Below are 6,175 nucleotides of genomic sequence, written 5' to 3'. Positions count from 1 at the left end.
TCCGAGTTATCGCACTTTGAAAAATCTAGGATTGCATTTGTCGAAAAAAAGTAGGGTTCCAGGGGTCGCACAGCAATGTGTCACACATCCACACGTTCGTCTCGACGAGCTCTACAACATACCGAAAGATAAACACTATCGGAAATTTAAGACTTAAAATCTATGTTTTGACGCCTTACTATAGTCTTATGTAATTTTGGGGGTTTTGAAGACAATCTGAAAAAAATGAATTAATTTCATATCCACGCGGTCGTCTCGAAGAGCTATACAACATACTAAGAGACGGGCGATTAAAACCTATTGGTTTCCGAGTTATCGCACTTTGAAAAATCTAGGATTGCATTTGTCGAAAAAAAAGTAGGGTTCCAGGGGTAGCACAGCAATGTGTCACACATCCACACGTTAGTCTCGACGAGCTATACAACATACCGAAAGATAAACACTATCGGAAATTTAAGACTTAAAATCTATGTTTTGACGCCTTACTATAGTCTTATGTAATTTTGGGGGTTTTGAAGACAATCTGAAAAAAATGAATTAATTTCATATCCACGCGGTCGTCTCGAAGAGCTATACAACATACTAAGAGACGGGCGATTAAAACCTATTGGTTTCCGAGTTATCGCACTTTGAAAAATCTAGGATTGCATTTGTCGAAAAAAAAGTAGGGTTCCAGGGGTCGTACAGCAATGTGTCACACATCCACACGTTCGTCTCGACGAGCTCTACAACATACCGAAAGATAAACACTATCGGAAATTTAAGACTTAAAATCTATGTTTTGACGCCTTACTATAGTCTTATGTAATTTTGGGGGTTTTGAACACAATCTGAAAAAATATAATTAATTTCATATCCACGCGTTCGTTTCGAAGAGCTATACGACATACTAAGAGACGGGCGCTTAAAACCTATTGGTTTCCGAGTTATCGCACTTTGAAAAATCTAGGATTGCATTTGTCGAAAAAAAGTAGGGTTCCAGGGGTCGCACAGCAATGTGTCACACATCCACACGTTCGTCTCGACGAGCTCTACAACATACCGAAAGATAAACACTATCGGAAATTTAAGACTTAAAATCTATATTTTGACGCCTTACTATAGTCTTATGTAATTTTGGGGGTTTTGAAGACAATCTGAAAAAAATGAATTAATTTCATATCCACGCGGTCGTCTCGAAGAGCTATACAACATACTAAGAGACGGGCGATTAAAACCTATTGGTTTCCGAGTTATCGCACTTTGAAAAATCTAGGATTGCATTTGTCGAAAAAAAAGTAGGGTTCCAGGGGTAGCACAGCAATGTGTCACACATCCACACGTTAGTCTCGACGAGCTATACAACATACCGAAAGATAAACACTATCGGAAATTTAAGACTTAAAATCTATGTTTTGACGCCTTACTATAGTCTTATGTAATTTTGGGGGTTTTGAAGACAATCTGAAAAAAATGAATTAATTTCATATCCACGCGGTCGTCTCGAAGAGCTATACAACATACTAAGAGACGGGCGATTAAAACCTATTGGTTTCCGAGTTATCGCACTTTGAAAAATCTAGGATTGCATTTGTCGAAAAAAAAGTAGGGTTCCAGGGGTCGTACAGCAATGTGTCACACATCCACACGTTCGTCTCGACGAGCTCTACAACATACCGAAAGATAAACACTATCGGAAATTTAAGACTTAAAATCTATGTTTTGACGCCTTACTATAGTCTTATGTAATTTTGGGGGTTTTGAACACAATCTTAAATTAATTAATTTCATATCCACGTGTTCGTCTCGAAGAGCTATACGACATACTAAGAGACGGGCGCTTAAAACCTATTGGTTTCCGAGTTATCGCACTTTGAAAAATCTAGGATTGCATTTGTCGAAAAAAAGTAGGGTTCCAGGGGTCACACAGCAATGTGCCACATATCCACACGTTCGTCTCGACGAGCTCTACAACATACCGAAAGATAAACACTATCGGAAATTTAAGACTTAAAATCTATGTTTTGACGCCTTACTATAGTCTTATGTAATTTTCGGGGTTTTAAAGTCAATCTGAAAAAAATTAATACATTACATATCCACGCGTTCGTCTCGAAGAGCTATACAACATACTAAGAGACGGGCGATTAAAACCTATTGGTTTCCGAGTTATCGCACTTTGAAAAATCTAGGATTGCATTTGTCGAAAAAAAGTAGGGTTCCAGGGGTAGCACAGCAATGTGTCACACATCCACACGTTAGTCTCGACGAGCTCTACAACATACCGAAAGATAAACACTATCGGAAATGTAAGACTTAAAATCTATGTTTTGACGCCTTACTATAGTTTTATGTAATTTTGGGGGTTTTGAAGACAATCTGAAAAAAGTAAAATTAATTTCATATCCACGCGTTCGTCTCGAAGAGCTATACGACATACTAAGAGACGGGCGCTTAAAACCTATTGGTTTCCGAGTTATCGCACTTTGAAAAATCTAGGATTGCATTTGTCGAAAAAAAGTAGGGTTCCAGGGGTCGCACAGCAATGTGTCACACATCCACACTTTCGTCTCGACGAGCTCTACAACATACCGAAAGATAAACACTATCGGAAATTTAAGACTTAAAATCTATGTTTTGACGCCTTACTATATAGTCTTATGTAATTTTGGGGGTTTTGAAGACAATCTGAAAAAAATTAATTAATTTCATATCCACGCGTTCGTCTCGAAGAGCTATACAACATACTAAGAGACGGGCGCTTAAAACCTATTGGTTTCCGAGTTATCGCACTTTGAAAAATCTAGGATTGCATTTGTCGAAAAAAGTAGGGTTCCAGGGGTCGCACAGCAATGTGTCACACATCCACAGGTTTGTCTCGACGAGCTCTACAACATACCGAAAAATAAACACTGTCATAAATTTAAGACTTAAAATCTATGTTTTGACGCCTTACTATATAGTCTTATGTAATTTTGGGGGTTTTGAAGACAATCTGAAAAAAAATAATTAATTTCATATCCACGCGTTCGTCTCGAAGAGCTATACGACATACTAAGAGACGGGTGCTTAAAACCTATTGGTTTCCGAGTTATCGCACTTTGAAAAATCTAGGATTGCATTTGTCGAAAAAAAGTAGGGTTCCAGGGGTAGCACAGCAATGTGTCACACATCCACACGTTTATCTCGACGAGCTCTACAACATACCGAAAGATAAACACTATCGGAAATTTAAGACTTAAAATCTATGTTTTGACGCCTTACTATAGTCTTATGTAATTTTGGGGGTTTTGAAGACAATCTGAAAAAAATTAATTAATTTCATATCCACGCGTTCGTCTCGAAGAGCTATACAACATATTAAGAGACGGGCGATTAAAACCTATTGGTTTCCGAGTTATCGCACTTTGAAAAATCTAGGATTGCATTTGTCGAAAAAAAGTAGGATTCCAGGGGTCGCACAGCAATGTGTCTAACATCCACACGTTTGTCTCGACGAGCTCTACAACATACCGAAAGATAAACACTATCGGAAATGTAAGACTTAAAATCTATGTTTTGACGCCTTACTATAGTCTTATGTAATTTTGGGGGTTTTGAAGACAATCTGAAAAAAGTAAAATTAATTTCATATCCACGCGTTCGTCTCGAAGAGCTATACGACATACTAAGAGACGGGCGCTTAAAACCTATTGGTTTCCGAGTTATCGCACTTTGAAAAATCTAGGATTGCATTTGTCGAAAAAAAGTAGGGTTCCAGGGGTAGCACAGCAATGTGTCACACATCCACACGTTAGTCTCGACAAGCTATACAACATACCGAAAGATAAACACTATCGGAAATGTAAGACTTAAAATCTATGTTTTGACGCCTTATGTAATTTTGGGGGTTTTGAAGACAATCTGAAAAAAGTAAAATTAATTTCATATCCACGCGTTCGTCTCGAAGAGCTATACGACATACTAAGAGACGGGCGCTTAAAACCTATTGGTTTCCGAGTTATCGCACTTTGAAAAATCTAGGATTGCATTTGTCGAAAAAAAGTAGGGTTCCAAGGGTAGCACAGCAATGTGTCACACATCCACACGTTCGTCTCGACGAGCTCTACAACATACCGAAAGATAAACACTATCGGAAATTTAAGACTTAAAATCTATGTTTTGACGCCTTACTATAGTCTTATGTAATTTTGGGGGTTTTGAAGACAATCTGAAAAAAGTAAAATTAATTTCATATCCACGCGTTCGTCTCGAAGAGCTATACGACATACTAAGAGACGGGCGCTTAAAACCTATTGGTTTCCGAGTTATCGCACTTTGAAAAATCTAGGATTGCATTTGTCGAAAAAAAAGTAGGGTTCCAGGGGTAGCACAGCAATGTGTCACACATCCACACGTTAGTCTCGACGAGCTATACAACATACCGAAAGATAAACACTATCGGAAATTTAAGACTTAAAATCTATGTTTTGACGCCTTACTATAGTCTTATGTAATTTTGGGGGTTTTGAACACAATCTTAAATTAATTAATTTCATATCCACGTGTTCGTCTCGAAGAGCTATACGACATACTAAGAGACGGGCGCTTAAAACCTATTGGTTTCCGAGTTATCGCACTTTGAAAAATCTAGGATTGCATTTGTCGAAAAAAAGTAGGGTTCCAGGGGTCACACAGCAATGTGCCACATATCCACACGTTCGTCTCGACGAGCTCTACAACATACCGAAAGATAAACACTATCGGAAATTTAAGACTTAAAATCTATGTTTTGACGCCTTACTATAGTCTTATGTAATTTTCGGGGTTTTAAAGTCAATCTGAAAAAAATTAATACATTACATATCCACGCGTTCGTCTCGAAGAGCTATACAACATACTAAGAGACGGGCGATTAAAACCTATTGGTTTCCGAGTTATCGCACTTTGAAAAATCTAGGATTGCATTTGTCGAAAAAAAGTAGGGTTCCAGGGGTAGCACAGCAATGTGTCACACATCCACACGTTAGTCTCGACGAGCTCTACAACATACCGAAAGATAAACACTATCGGAAATGTAAGACTTAAAATCTATGTTTTGACGCCTTACTATAGTCTTATGTAATTTTGGGGGTTTTGAAGACAATCTGAAAAAAGTAAAATTAATTTCATATCCACGCGTTCGTCTCGAAGAGCTATACGACATACTAAGAGACGGGCGCTTAAAACCTATTGGTTTCCGAGTTATCGCACTTTGAAAAATCTAGGATTGCATTTGTCGAAAAAAAAAAGTAGGGTTCCAGGGGTAGCACAGCAATGTGTCACACATCCACACGTTATTCTCGACGAGCTATACAACATACCGAAAGATAAACACTATCGGAAATTTAAGACTTAAAATCTATGTTTTGACGCCTTACTATAGTCTTATGTAATTTTGGGGGTTTTGAAGACAATCTGAAAAAAATGAATTCATTTCATATCCACGCGGTCGTCTCGAAGAGCTATACAACATACTAAGAGACGGGCGATTAAAACCTATTGGTTTCCGAGTTATCGCACTTTGAAAAATCTAGGATTGCATTTGTCGAAAAAAAAGTAGGGTTCCAGGGGTCGCACAGCAATGTGTCACACATCCACACGTTCGTCTCGACGAGCTCTACAACATACCGAAAGATAAACACTATCGGAAATTTAAGACTTAAAATCTATGTTTTGACGCCTTACTATAGTCTTATGTAATTTTGGGGGTTTTGAACACAATCTTAAATTAATTAATTTCATATCCACGTGTTCGTCTCGAAGAGCTATACGACATACTAAGAGACGGGCGCTTAAAACCTATTGGTTTCCGAGTTATCGCACTTTGAAAAATCTAGGATTGCATTTGTCGAAAAAAAGTAGGGTTCCAGGGGTCACACAGCAATGTGCCACATATCCACACGTTCGTCTCGACGAGCTCTACAACATACCGAAAGATAAACACTATCGGAAATTTAAGACTTAAAATCTATGTTTTGACGCCTTACTATAGTCTTATGTAATTTTCGGGGTTTTAAAGTCAATCTGAAAAAAATTAATACATTACATATCCACGCGTTCGTCTCGAAGAGCTATACAACATACTAAGAGACGGGCGATTAAAACCTATTGGTTTCCGAGTTATCGCACTTTGAAAAATCTAGGATTGCATTTGTCGAAAAAAAGTAGGGTTCCA

Source organism: Nannobrachium achirus, assembly GCF_963921795.1.
Source record: "Nannobrachium achirus genome assembly, contig: SCAFFOLD_303, whole genome shotgun sequence".
NCBI classification, from domain to species: domain Eukaryota; kingdom Metazoa; phylum Chordata; class Actinopteri; order Myctophiformes; family Myctophidae; genus Nannobrachium; species Nannobrachium achirus.
The sequence above is the reverse complement of the archived record's forward strand: the minus strand, read 5'-3'. Positions refer to the sequence as shown.